A 14,408-nucleotide genomic window follows, 5' to 3' on the forward strand; every position below is an offset into this window, starting at 1 on the left:
TCACTTAGTGACGCATCATATTCAGATTCCATTTTACAATGCATTAAAATAATGTTTGATCCTTAGAAAAGTCTTGCATAGATTCGTGGAGAAGTCCAATATGCATTTAGATGACTATTTTACGATCAATAGTTCTCTTGACTACGATTATATTTGCATGCAGCTGCCTGTGAAAGCAGTCAGGTGTGAGTTTCATGAGGTGCGTGATTTTTGTGTACAGATTTCTGTTTGAACATACAAACTATTCTTGCGTTATGAATGTTCAGCCAACAGCTGCTCGATAAAAGGGCACATAGCTGTGCAATGGCAGCTAATATTTTTTCAACGTCTCGTCTTCTCAATGTTATCGTCCTATGCAGACACAAGGCATTGCAAACATTTGTTGCCAATATGCACTAATGAATTTTAAAATTTTCGTTAAAAAGATAAACGTGAATTCTATTTTTAATATGACATTTTTAAGGCACAATTTTTAGGCATGATTACGTGGATAAATTACTAAATAAAGAGACGATTATAATCTACTTATTTCATTTATATTTGATGAAACTGCATCAGAAAAAAATAGGCTAAAAAGAAACGTATTGATATGACATCTGAAGAATAGAAGAAACAAAATTGATTTTATTTGCATCTTTTAAATTTATTCGATCTTTTTATATTCATCTACAATTCGGTCAAATTCCACAAACCCTTTTCAACATTTCCTTTCGTTATATTTTAATTACAGCATGAGCTTGATCTATCCCACAACGACCGGCCTAACCGAAAGCGTGGAAGACCTTGAAGGTCGCCGGGGAGAGAACCATTCATTATTTCTTGACAAGCTTACAGTCATCGCCAGAATATGGCCGGTAAATTATAGTTCATTTGACTAAAATAAAATATTTCAATGAAATTGTTAAAAAACCAATTCTGGGTTCAGGAGACTTAGTTGAAAAATACATAGAGAAAGCAATAACACACATAAGCATAAAAATAATGTCACAATGTCCAAAGAATGGAAGACATAGTATACTCTACAGTAATATCAAACAATATACTCATATCTAAAAGCATATATCTATCCCATTATATAAAGTGAAAAATAAGTGAATGACACAAATACAAGGTGAAAATACAAAGCAGATCTAGAATGACAAATACATCAAAAAATTATGTTTGTTACAGCATGAACAGTTTTCATATTTAAACCTGGCATTTTGTTGTAGTCAAAGCAAATTAATTAAAATAAAATCTCCAATTTATTTGCTTATCTCCAATCATTATTTTTAATAAAATTACTGACATTGTTCAAAATAAATCATGTTAGATTTTTCTCAAATTAATTAAATGCGATCGATTTAAGCTAGATTTTCAAACAAAAAAGAAAAGCAGAGAATAGAAGTAGGGAATCGGAAAACTGATTATTAAAGGAAAGTAGTAAAAATAGTCAATACCTATATACTTATGAAATATTTTTTCTTCTACAAAGCTTAGCAGTAGCCACAAAACCATAAAAACGTTGGATAAAAATCAAGTGAAAGGATAAAAAGTGTATGAGATTGAATAAATTTAAAAACCAAGTTGGAAAAAATCTCCTTTTAGGAGATTCAAATCATCAGTTCTGCAGCTGTATATTTCTCCGGGTTGAAGTACCAAAGTTAGGTTCAATTTCGTCCATCATCTATCTAAACAGATGTGTTGCGTCCTTCTACTAGAAACAATACTTCCAAAATCTTCGCATTATTTCGATGCTATTTTGCAAAAGGACAGATGGGGTGCGTATGGGAAAGATAATTGTTCTTGGAAATGAGGAATTTCAAAAGTGAAACATCGCAGCTTTGTGTAAATATTTATAGAATTTATGCATTTGTGGAAAACTAATCCTCAATTAGAAATACTACGATGCAACAATGTGAATAGAATTTAATTGGATTTTTAAAACGGATAAGCGGATGGTAAACATTTAGGATATATTATTATGCGCGAATATCAGAATGGTCGCTTTCCAACATTTACAGAAAAAAAAGTGTTCATCTCAATAAACATTTGCTTGTATTTGTTATGATGATCGAAATACTATTGAGTAAATAATTCAAGAAACTTTTGTTTCTAAATTGTAAACAAAGTAAAACTATTTGGATCTTAAATCTATATTATTGTTTTTCTATGTTCAAAAACAATTTTTGTACTGAAATTTTCATTGAGACGGATTTAAGCTTGGTCACCTGTAGTCTCACCCTCTAACAGCTGTACTACCCGAATAATAAGCAGTTTCAAACACGAAACAAGAATTCATTTTTGAACAGTTTATTTTAAGGAAAAAACAAGATAGCATAAAAAATGTTAATAGTTGCATAATTTTTAATTTTTTTTACCATTTGATATTTTTAAAATTTATATTATTATATCTCCTTTCTCCATATTTGCTCTTCATATTTAGCTATATAAATCTCCTGGAATTTTATCACATGAATCGATATTTTATTATATTTGATCTCATTTTTTTGTTTGCAGCTTTTTTTATAGAGGCATATCAATACATTATTTTGATATCGAAATCTAAAAAGTATGTTTGGATTGGAATGAAAATATTCACACTTAAATTACGTGATGTATTTTGCATAAAATTTAGCGAAAAAAACTATTGAATCTACATGAAATTCAATCACATGAAAATTGTTATGCATTCAACTCTTCTCACAGATGTGGCTGAACAAACTTCGCAAAAAGTTGATCACGAAATGCTTAGAGACAAAACCTGAAAGAAGACGTGTTTTCGTTATGAAGGACTTTTTCCCAATCTTTTTACACTCAGTCTGCAGGTTCTTGACTTTGCGAAAGTACCAATTCCGAGCAAAAACGTAAGCGTAACTTATCAGCAATCGAAACCATTGATTAAAGATATCCACGTCAATTGTTAAACGAATTCCATGCTCCATAATTTACAACAATATTTTATTAGAGATAACATTACCAACTAGGTAGATAACAGATTCTTAAATTGTAATCTTAATTGCAAACAGAGAATTTTTACGGCATATGGTTCTAGCTAAGTTAATTGCAAGAATTATTTCTTTAAATAATCAAGATTGCATCGTTGAATAATCAAAAAGCATCGTTTTATATTAACGTAGTGTCCAATGAAAGCATCCAAGGAAGAATCGTAATAAAACTAAAGATTCGCTATAAACATGGGACTGAAGAATCTTTACACATTCGTTCTAGTATACGAATCAATTGCAAACTCGAGAAAAAAAGAATATTAATCGATTTTACCCTTCATATAGCAAAAAAGGAAAAAGTGGCCATATTCTGAGAGAGTTTTGAACATGCCCAACTCCTCTAAATTAGTCAAATTTAAGCTCTTAGCGAATATTCCTGAAAGACAAGAATGGATCGGTAGCAATGAATGTGTTTCTAGCACAAAGATCCTACATTAAATGGATAAGAAATTTCGCATGTTGTAGGGATTTTCCTCATATGAATACAATTCAAAATTAATATGTATGGTTCCAATAGCTTCAAATAGCTTAAAGAACACGTTATTCAAATAGGACATATGCTTTAATAAATCCAACTTGATTCGTTATCAATTCAAATAGACACTTACGATGAATGAATCTGCCAATATTTGATTCTATCTATTCAAATCTTGTCACTTATTCTCAACATTATTAATATTCTACAAAAGCAAACAAATTTCTTACATTACAGTGTATATTTTCTTCATCGACAATCTAGATGATGCAAGAGTTGTTGTATTGGCCTCGAACACCTAAATTCATGATTTTGGTTCCTAGTTAGAGCTGGTGAATTTTTAAGATACCAGGAATTGTGTAATCTTTGTGTAACTCTAGCATTGTGTGAGCGAGAGTCGTTCGTACTAATGAGCAAATTACTATCTTCCTTCAGATTTAGAAACACAACAGTGCTTCATCTCATCTTTACCAATATAAAGATGAGATGAAGTGTGTGTGTGTGGGGGGGGGGGGTGATAGATGCATATAGGGAAGTTGAATCATGTTGCCAGTTCTTACTATACAATAAGTAGAAAAATGACACATGTTTGTAATTAAAACAGAATAGTACGACTCAATTACAGGCTGAAAATAATCACATAAAATCAATACCTAAAAGAAAAATGCGCCAAAGAAAGATTTTCGGAAAGTGTTCCACTGATTTATTGTGTATCAACAATTAACGAGCTGTTAACAAATAAAAATTTGTCATGTTTCGGAAAATAGTATCTCTTGCGAATGGTCTAACTCCCTCGACTCAAAGGCTATTTCGAAGCAATAATTAAAAGATTTTTCTTTAAAGCTGACTCTATGAGATTTATTAAAAAGAATCTCAGCAGTTAATGTGTTGGTTTAAAAAGGTTTGCATGAAAAAAAATCTACTTTTTGTATGTTCATTTTATTTCATATAAGTTTTCATAATATATGCGATATTTTTTTTCTCAACATAAATAATTTTAATGATTTTATTTCTGTTCAGTTTGATATTCACACCTTTGACTGTTAATTTTAAGACTGATTTAATTAATTGATTATTAATGTAAGAAAATTCAGGCACTTTTGGAAAATAGGAAAAAATACTATATATATATATATATATATATATATATATATATATATATATATATATATATATATATATATATATATATATATAAAGAAATATCAATGTCTTAAGCACATAATTCATAATTCGGATAAAACTGTTTTGCAAATACACACTATTTTTATTAAATCTAAATGAAAATTAAAATATATTCAGAATAAGAATTATATTAATATAAAGATTTCTAAATTATAAACTCTAAAATCTAATTCGTCCATGAATTATGAAATGAAAAACGTCAAACACACACGTAGATTATCGCACAATACTAAAAATTATACATACAGTTGTTTGAATTTGAAAATTTTCTCTTAAATTATAATTATTTAAAAAAATTTACATAAATAATTATCAATAATTTACAAATGATATTCAGAATTATTAAATGATGGTTCATTGGCCTGATTTATTTTTCTATTTTGTACATAAAATGAAATCAATTTGAAAACGTAAACTCGTTTGTTATCTAATTTGAAACTGCCTGTTGTCTTTCACTGAGTTGCTATTCCAAGATTTTTTCCTTTTATAAGATGCACAAATTTAAATTGATAAAGCCCATTTGAAATATGTTTCATGAGATGATATTTTCATGTTCCCGTTAGACAAATGAAAAAATCTTCCTGCCGTCTGGATCACCAATATTTTTTCATCAGGAAAGTGTTCATAGGATGTTGCAACATAAAACACATAAATATATCGAAAATGTTTCCAGACTTGGCAAAAATAACATAAATTTTATGAATGAAAATCTATATAGAAACAAAAAGTAGACCAAGGCTCTAATTCTACTTTGTCTTTGTCTACGGTGTATGTTCATGAGTCAGGTATCATGGTTTAAATGACAGCGGCCTTAACTACAGGGTTACTAGCAGGAATTCTCAAAACTCAATACTTTTAGATAGTTTTTTTCTTTCATTTGCTCAGTGGCTAAAACTTATTTGCACCATTTTCTTTCTTCGACACCGTTTTCAGCGCAATAGACTAAGGTGAACTAATAAAATTTCAATCTTGTTGATTGACGTCAGAGTCTACAGGATGATTTTCGGAAATTGGGGAGAAATTTTCAGTTAAATGCTTCGGTGAAGACACTTTAATTAAACGTAAAAATTTTATTTACAATTTCATCTTTAAGTCAGCAACAACAAATTCTATATTTATTCTAAAGAGAAAGACGACAAATTGCCAAGAGCAAAAATGATATGACAGAAATAAAGATTTCAAATTATATTCTGAGCAATAATCACTAAAATAGTAGCAAATATCGCAACCGAAGCAAGTGAGTGAACGTGTGAGTTTACAGAACTGTCTCTATGTTTACATTACAATTGGCGTACTTTTGGCCTCATTTATCAAAACCCAACTACCGGATTGTGTACACTAGTAATTTTAATCTCACTTGGTCTAACCTTTTTCTAATGAGGAATCATGATAAAGGGAAATTAAACATCTATTGGTGAAAGTTGTCTTCATGTATCATTGTGTCTATGCATATCACCTAAAACATAAGTCTACATTTTTTTAAATGGGGGTGGGTGAGGAAGGAATTAAATTCCTGGGGAATTTTCATGGGGAGAGCACCCAAATTTGTGTTTCGATAGGATAAAAATGGGGGGGGGGGAGGGAATTAAAAGAAAACCAGTTTATCCGCTTTTTTGTTATTCGTTTTTGAATAATAATGCTAAGAACGTAGTCAGAGGATATATCTATAATTCTATCATTTCGATTTTAATTCCTCAGCCGTACTACGCCTTTACTCGGTATGCCATTGGTTGGCCATAAAAAGGAATAGTTAATTTCGTAAAAATCTAAAGAATTCTGCTAATTTTTTAAAGTTTATCCAAAATTTACCATTCTGAAGTAAAAAAAGAAACTAATTCAAAACAGAGCTTTCTTTGTGAAATGAGTAGTTTCTTAATTATTTAGAATAAAACGAATGCTAAAACTATAATGTATTAGTATTTAATATTTTTCAAATATTTATTTAGTTCCATAAGAATTTTTTTTCGATTATTTTCTAAATGATATTCCTTTAACAATTCGGAATCGATGGAAAGTTGAGAACATTTGTAATTTTTTCTTCTAACCATTCCGAATCAACAAACAGTAGAAGAAAACTCGTCTTCAATTCTGCCCTACTTCAAAACTCAGAATTAAGAAGTGCGTCGTGTCAAATACTATTTTACACTCACTCACTGGAAAAGATCTTTGACAATTCCTTTCTATTTTGTTTTCTCTGCCTTATTATTGAACAGCTGTTCAAATAAATAAGAAAAACTGCATAACGTTGTTCTTTTAGAAATTTCGCAGATGCGATAAAAAATAATGAATACAATTTAGATAAAAGAATAGCATAAACGGTGGATTTCTGTAAAGCAAGTATTTCAACTGTTATCTAATGAAATGCCAATTTTGAGTCTGCGTTTATAAATAATATTGCCGGATTTAAAACAGATATGTTTATTCAGAGTATATTTTAGCAAAAAAAAAAAAAATGTGAATTCATGTATAGAAATCTACCGGGATAGAGAATGAATAACAGGTATTACATATCTGGAGTAGAGTGAATCGAAGAATTTTCCGCTCTCAAAAATATAGCAGAAAAAGTTTCAGAAAGCAACATTTTTGCTCAAATGAGGTTTTCTAGCGCAAATGAAAATCAAAAGTAATTTTTATATTTAATTCATATTTTATTTTTGCAAGCCTTTTTCTAATGCAATCATATAATCTCAAGTTATATTTATCTCAATTAATTAACTAACGTGCTTATTGAAGCTTTTATTTTTAATAGAGTTTTAGTATGTAGTCAAAATTATAGGTTATAATGCTTTCAAGACTTATTACGGAAGATGTATTTCATTTGCTCTATTTTCGATAAAAGATCGTACGGCTAATACATCTCGTCAATCGAAATACTGTGCTCACACGAAAGATCCCTTTGAATGTGGCGGCTAATTTTATATCTTCAGTGTTTTCGCAGCCTTCGGATGAGTCTTGACTGCTCTATGATTTGGCGGTATTCAAATCGACTTCTCCCATGAATTGAAAATGCTAATTCTGTCGATTCTAATCTTTTCTGAGATAAGATTTGAATACTTTTTTGATGTCTCATTTCAGGTGGATGAAATGGCATTTCAAGAATGGACTAAGAGATTTCAAAACAGTTGCAATTCAAAAATTTAAATGGCAGTTTATTTGGATTCAAAATCCCTTTGATACTACGGCTCCATTTGAATTTATGGCTGCAGATGATAATCTGACTAATTTGTCTTGTAGAAATTAAAAAAAAAAAAAACAAAAAAAACAGATGAAATTAACTGATTATCCACTCTAGAAGTTGAATATATACTATAATAAGTAAAAGTTGAATATGTACTCCAAAGGGCTAAATTGCAGATGATTTTAATCTATTTGCGACTTTTTATTTGCAAAGCCTACATTTTGGAAGTTATTGTCATAAAGGATAATTGTGTCAAGTTTAATTCCACGATTTGGGACTATTGAACAGGCTTATCCATCCCACTGATTGTTATATTTATTAAAATTTGTCAATACAGTTTTTACGAGGTTTGTAAATAAAATTATGGCAGCATACCTGGAAATTTTTTTTAATGCGTGGCAAGTAAAATTACATTCTTTCAATTTAATCACCATCAAAGCCTTGTACCTTTTACCTGATGTGAGGAAGTCATAGGATATCGGTGGCAAGGTAGTGTTTGGTGATGTCAGCGAAAAAGCGTCTTACTTCTAGGCTCACAGCCGGTACTTCTAGGCTCACAGCCGGTATTTGAATTAAATGGTAGAATTCTCAGGCTTGTATAACCCAAGGTTAAAAAAACCAAATTCATTTAGAACTGTAGAGCAAATATGCTAGTACGTTGTGGAAAAATTGTTCTACTAAAAAGCGAATTAATTGTATTGTATGTCATCGTATTGAATTTTGTGTTAAATGCTGCCAATGAAAAAGTTATGTTAATGCTAGTAATGAAAAAGTATTTTATTTATGTTTATTTAGAAACATAAAACGCATATTTGTAGATATTTAAAAGAATAAACATTAATAAAATGTAACGAATGAAGAAGCTAGCTTTATATCAATTATTCTATTACATATATCCACAATTAATAGCCTGGATTTTCTCCTTTTCACTAATTCCTCATATTGCTGATTCTATTTTCCTTGGATTTGAGATAGTCGAGCATCTCTAGAAATCAGGTAATGCCCTTTGAGAAAATACTTTTAAAAAAGGTAGTCTTTTTAACAAAACTAAATTGTATTGCCAAATAAAATCTGAAAATAAACAATATATACGAGTAACAACACAAAATAAAAATCGTTTTAAAAATGGGAACGTATGAAGATTTGGTAAGCTTTGAAACCATAACAATAATAAAAAAAAACATTTAACTATCTAACAAATATTTACTCTTACATGAAATCGGGTTATATGAAAGTTTATTTTAAACAAATGAAGGAGATAAGAGAACGATAATTTTGAAAGAAAGTTTATCAAACATTGGGATTTCCATTATCAGTTTAAACGTTTAGAAACTATTTTTTACAGAATTCTGTATCTAGGGCTCTGTCATCTTTACAAAAAATGTTCCTTACCTTTGTATGGTTGGAAGAAAGATAGTAATTATTTAATCGGCTCATAAGCAAAAAAATTAATATTTTAAATGAATGGCAATTTTTAATTTTTCTCCAGCTCTGTCACAGAATTGTTTATTTTAAATATTCGAACAGGACTCTTTGTTTTTGAAATGACTGCATACTTTTGGAATTGCATTATTGTCTTTATATGTGTATCCACAGCCATTTTCATTTCCTTATATTTTTAGAGATAGACCTGCTATAGTGTGACGGAATGTTTCAACCTTGTTTTTCTCTCTAGGTGCATTAACAAATCTTGTTTCCTTCCTAATTTTTTTATTGTTTAGTATTTTATTTTCCCGCTAGATCGTTTGTTTATTTTGTTATTTCGTTATGTAACACGGAAGCTACAGTTTGGAGGATATAATTTTGGGATGTTAAGCTGATTTTCTTACATAAATGTTTTTAAGTCAATAAAGTGTTTTAACTTCTTTTTTTTAAGCAATGTTGCCACTAGTTTTGAAGAGCACGATTTCCTTCAAAATGCATTCTAAAAAGAAACTCAATGGCAATCCCATCAATATTTTCAGTACAATATGAAAATAAGCTGAATGACAAATACGTATGACATAAAACTTGGATCCATTTGTGTCGCTATGTAAAAATCGTTCGTTATCATTCTTAAGACTGTTTTCATCGGCAAGACGATTGATGATAAGCTTTATTTTGAGAGCGCGGTCTGGATTTAGCAACGCGAAGAGAAGTGCCGAAGTACATTTGAACTAACAAATTCCTTTTGAATTCGCCTAAATAATCACTATATTTTAATTTCCAGCTATCAGTTAAGTTACTGTTATTATAGTTTCCAGTTATCAGTTAAGTTATAAGTTAATTCTCCAAAATTAAAATAACATCTTTAATAAAATATTTCAATTATTGATTAAGTTATTATTTAAATATCAAATCATCATAAACTGCGCAATAAAGCATTCCTAAAACTAATTATAAAATTTATTTTGCCGATTAAATTAAAATATTTATTAAACTAGATTAACTCGAGGAGATTAACCTTACGCTAATCAGTTAAGACATTAAATAAATTTTCAATGAATGATTTCGGCTTGATGAATGGTATAGGCCTACAAAGTGCAATTCTTTGTCTGGTATTTGCATAAATTTATGTAAATTATATGATATTCGTTATATCGATTTGAAAAATAATATCAAATTTTCTTTATCACTTACGAATTTTTTGCATTTGTGAAGCTAACAATTTTCAGTTTGATATAATTTATAAGCATGCGTTTACACAATTTACATTTCATTCATTATTTAAAAATTAATTTGCAAAGAAAGCGCTTTAGTATCAAAAAATAATAGTTATATATATATAGCATTTATTTTACTTATTCTTCAAAGAGAGGCTTGTGTTCTCGAGATTTTAAAACTGGCTCACTGTCTCGCTTTAACCCCAACAGTTATCTGCCATCATATTTATACTCCAATGTCCTTGAGACTTTTTTGCGTCTTCGTGAAATCATTCACTCAATGAGTTCTTCATTCAACGAACATGACATTTCAGGAAAGAACTCAAGAGGAGAATGCAAAAAGTGTGTTTTTAAGCACATGCTGCAACTCGGTTCTTTCTTTCAATGCATGCAGTTAGAATTCTTTTTAATCTCTTAAACTTTTCTCAGTAATACCTTTGAAATTGACCCATGCTTTTTTTTTTTACTGGATTCCATATTTCCCCTCAAATTTTTTATCCTCACCAACTTTCTTTTATCTGGGCCAGTAACTCCACTGTTTTTTTACTTTTACCTTCCAATATGGTGGAAAAACTTTCATTCAGCAGCTAAAGTAATACAGGTTTTTACACTTTCTTTCTTAAGCTTATGGCTTTTTCTTCAAATTTAAGGTTCTTTCTTCAAACATAAGACTGTTTCATCAACCTTAAATTTATGAGAAAGTATAATCAAAAGACTTATTTTGGATCCATAAATTTCTGATATTGATTTTTCTAAAATCAATTTTTTGATCCTCTATGTAAATATTTCATGAGTAGATTTCACTGGATTTCATTTCACTTACAATATTGTTTTATAGATCTGCAATTCCTCTAGTATTGGCAACAGGGCATTTTTACATAGTCACCTTACTGATGTAATAACATAATTAAAGTTTGAAAATCGCCACAAGTATGACCTTTACCCTGCTTGATGTTTCATTTTAATGGGAAGAAAATCAACATTTTTTAGAATTCTTCCAAAGTAATCGAATGAGCTTCGAGAATCTATGTCATAACCATAAAATGTTAATAATATTGTTACCATTACATTTTAAACTTCTCGTATCCTCGACTGAGATCAATTGTGGATGTGGAAGATAATGAGATAAGTCCAGGTAGTAAAGAATGATATAATGTAAAGAAATGATTCTTCTTGTGTAAAATATTTGCTAAATTCTTTTTATCAATTTTTCTGCTAAAAGAATGTTGTTTCTGTTGACGGTAAATTTTTGATATCAAGTATCTGTCCTAAAACCTGATCACTTTGTTTTGAAGGAATTAAATCACGTACTAAATAATTTAAATAGTTATTTACTTTATTATTTTAGTTCTCTTAGTGTAGTATTGTATTTTACATTTATTACTGCTATTATAAATTTTAATAACAATGCATATTTTATTCGATTATATTTCATGTTCATTTTACTAAACGAAACCATCTTTTTTTAATATGTGAATTTATTTATAGACGAGGAGATAAATACACAAACAAAATGTCATTTTTGTGAACAGCGTGTTTGATTTACTAAAATACATCTGGTATTGTGCAAACCCAACATTTGTGCTTATCTTTGGTTTCATTTTAATGAATCCTAGCTTAAGGTGTGACCTATCAATAATTATTTACAATTACTTCTTTTATCTCCAGTAGTTAAAAAAGGCTATGCTTGAAAATCACGATAAAAAAAAGACTTTAATACTAAATGAGCTTAGCTTGTAAAGATAGTGAAAGTCCAACGAGTGATAATAAGGCAATTTTTGCTATCATTTGGTAAACAATGGAATTTCCAGCTAAGGGGAGTTAAAAGATAGTTTATAACAGGCCTGATATTTTTATTATATAAGCCACGATTTACAAGGCAGAATTTTTTCATTGAAAACTCCATGCAATTTCGAATTATGCAATTTAGGTGCAAATATCACTATGAATAGAACAAACCATTAACAAATTAATTATAAATTGCTTCAAATACTTTCCTCTATTTTTAAATTATTTTAATTCTTTTGGCTGAGTGTAGCAACGAGATTTTATGAAAATAGTAAAGTGAGCAATCCTCCCGGATGAGCCGAGGCAGTCCTAGCTTTTAGATTTTTCCCCCAGTTTTTTTGTTATGAATAAATGATTATCATCAAAATAAATTGATTAACTAGATTCAATTTCTTCAAAAAGCGTTAACTCATGAAGAATTTTCTTCCTCGATTTTTATCTTGAATAGATCTAACATCCTATTATGGTCGATGAGTATGATTTTTATTTCAAGAAAACATAGAAAAAGTAATAGCAAAATATATTCTATCTATTTCTTTAAATTCTCTTAACTTTTTATAAATTTTTTAAAACGAACATTTTCACTTTGTAAATTTTATTCTTTTAAATCTTTTACTTCATGCATTAATCCGTATTCTCTCCTTAATAGCCACCCCATCAAGTTGCACCCATCATGTTTCGAGTTCTAAATGGTCTCGGATTAAAGATCTGAAAATATGGCCACCCTATTAGAGACATTTTAATTCAATCAAAAATGTCAATGTAGTATAGCTTATAAAAATATTTTGTTTCAAACTGAAATGATTGCATGTCATCTTCATCCACTTCTAATATTATCGTTCATTTCAATTCTTATTCAGAAGTTAAACCCCTGATACAATGTTTTCTAATGATTTGGCGTCCATACAAAAAAAGTTAAAAATTTGTGACAGCTTTCCTGCAATAGAGCATAAATTAGGACAATTTTCTATATAACGTAGGCTAAAAATAGCAAGGTGTCACCAACATGTCTCAGCGTGTCCTAGAGTATTTTGAATTCTTTCAACAATAGCAAAGTCTTACGAGCTATTTATCATGATGCGACAGCTCTCAACAGCTTTTCTACAACACGACTTTACTATTACAACAAGGTACTCTAGGGAGATGGGGAAATACGATGCAGAAATAGCAAAAGTCAGGATATAGCATGACATTCCACCTTCAGCATCTTTTGAATATGCTATTGGAACAAATCAAAATCTTATCAAAAAGCAGAACTGACACCTACTGCAACGAACTGAATTTATATCAAATTGCTTTTTCTACCTTATTCTTTTTCTAGCATTTTTATACTTAAAGAGCCCATCCCACAAAGCAAAAAAAAACAAAACATCACAGATTGAATGCGGCTTAATGAGCGTATTGGGAACTGAAATAACCAACATAAACAGAAAGATCTAGAAACTTTAAAGAAAAGTGGTTAAACCAGATGGAGATAAAATGGTCAAGACACTGTGTTGGGTGAAGTCAAGGTCTTTCCAGAAGGTATCTAATGGTTTTGGATCAATGCATAAATATTTGAATTCAAAACAATCATAATCATCTGATTACTGATGCAAAAACCACACATGACATTAAAATTCTGATCACATTGCAAATGATTGTATATAATTGAATATAATTTTTTTATCGTTTTGCAATAGTGGTATTTTCAGTTTATTGAAATTTTTGGTATAAAAATTGCTTAAAATGACGTATCATTTACAACAAATATCTGCGGAATCTTTTTTTTTTTCTTTTTCAAATTGATGATGTAATTTTTTTTTTTTTTTTTTTTTTGCCAAATATAAATGTAAAAACTGTTTCAGGAATTCATTATCAAGTTTTCAGTTTTTACACATGTTTTCCAGGAAAATGGTAATCATGAATATAATTTCTAAATTTGCGAATCATTATTTTAACTGAACTTTATCTGATGATTGTTATTTTTCGTCATATATCAATGAGTGAAATGATAAATTTCATTTCAATCCAACATTTTTTCGTAATTTTGGAAAAAAAAATACAGTTTTAATTCTTCAATTCAAATTCAAATTGTGCAAAAATAATGTAGCCTTGATTTGAATCATGAAACAAAATTTACGAATGAATGTACATCTAAAAGTTTGGTTCAA

General features: G+C 29.4%; 1 protein-coding gene across 3 annotated transcripts in view; it reads right to left on the reverse strand.

The window, feature by feature from the left end:
* Nucleotides 1-14,408, reverse strand: part of LOC129960231 (ras-related protein Rab-5B-like) — a 117,990-nt gene that overhangs the window by 31,151 nt on the left and 72,431 nt on the right. The window lies entirely within an intron of this gene.

This window comes from Argiope bruennichi, chromosome X2 (genome assembly GCF_947563725.1).
Source record: "Argiope bruennichi chromosome X2, qqArgBrue1.1, whole genome shotgun sequence".
NCBI lineage: Eukaryota > Metazoa > Arthropoda > Arachnida > Araneae > Araneidae > Argiope > Argiope bruennichi.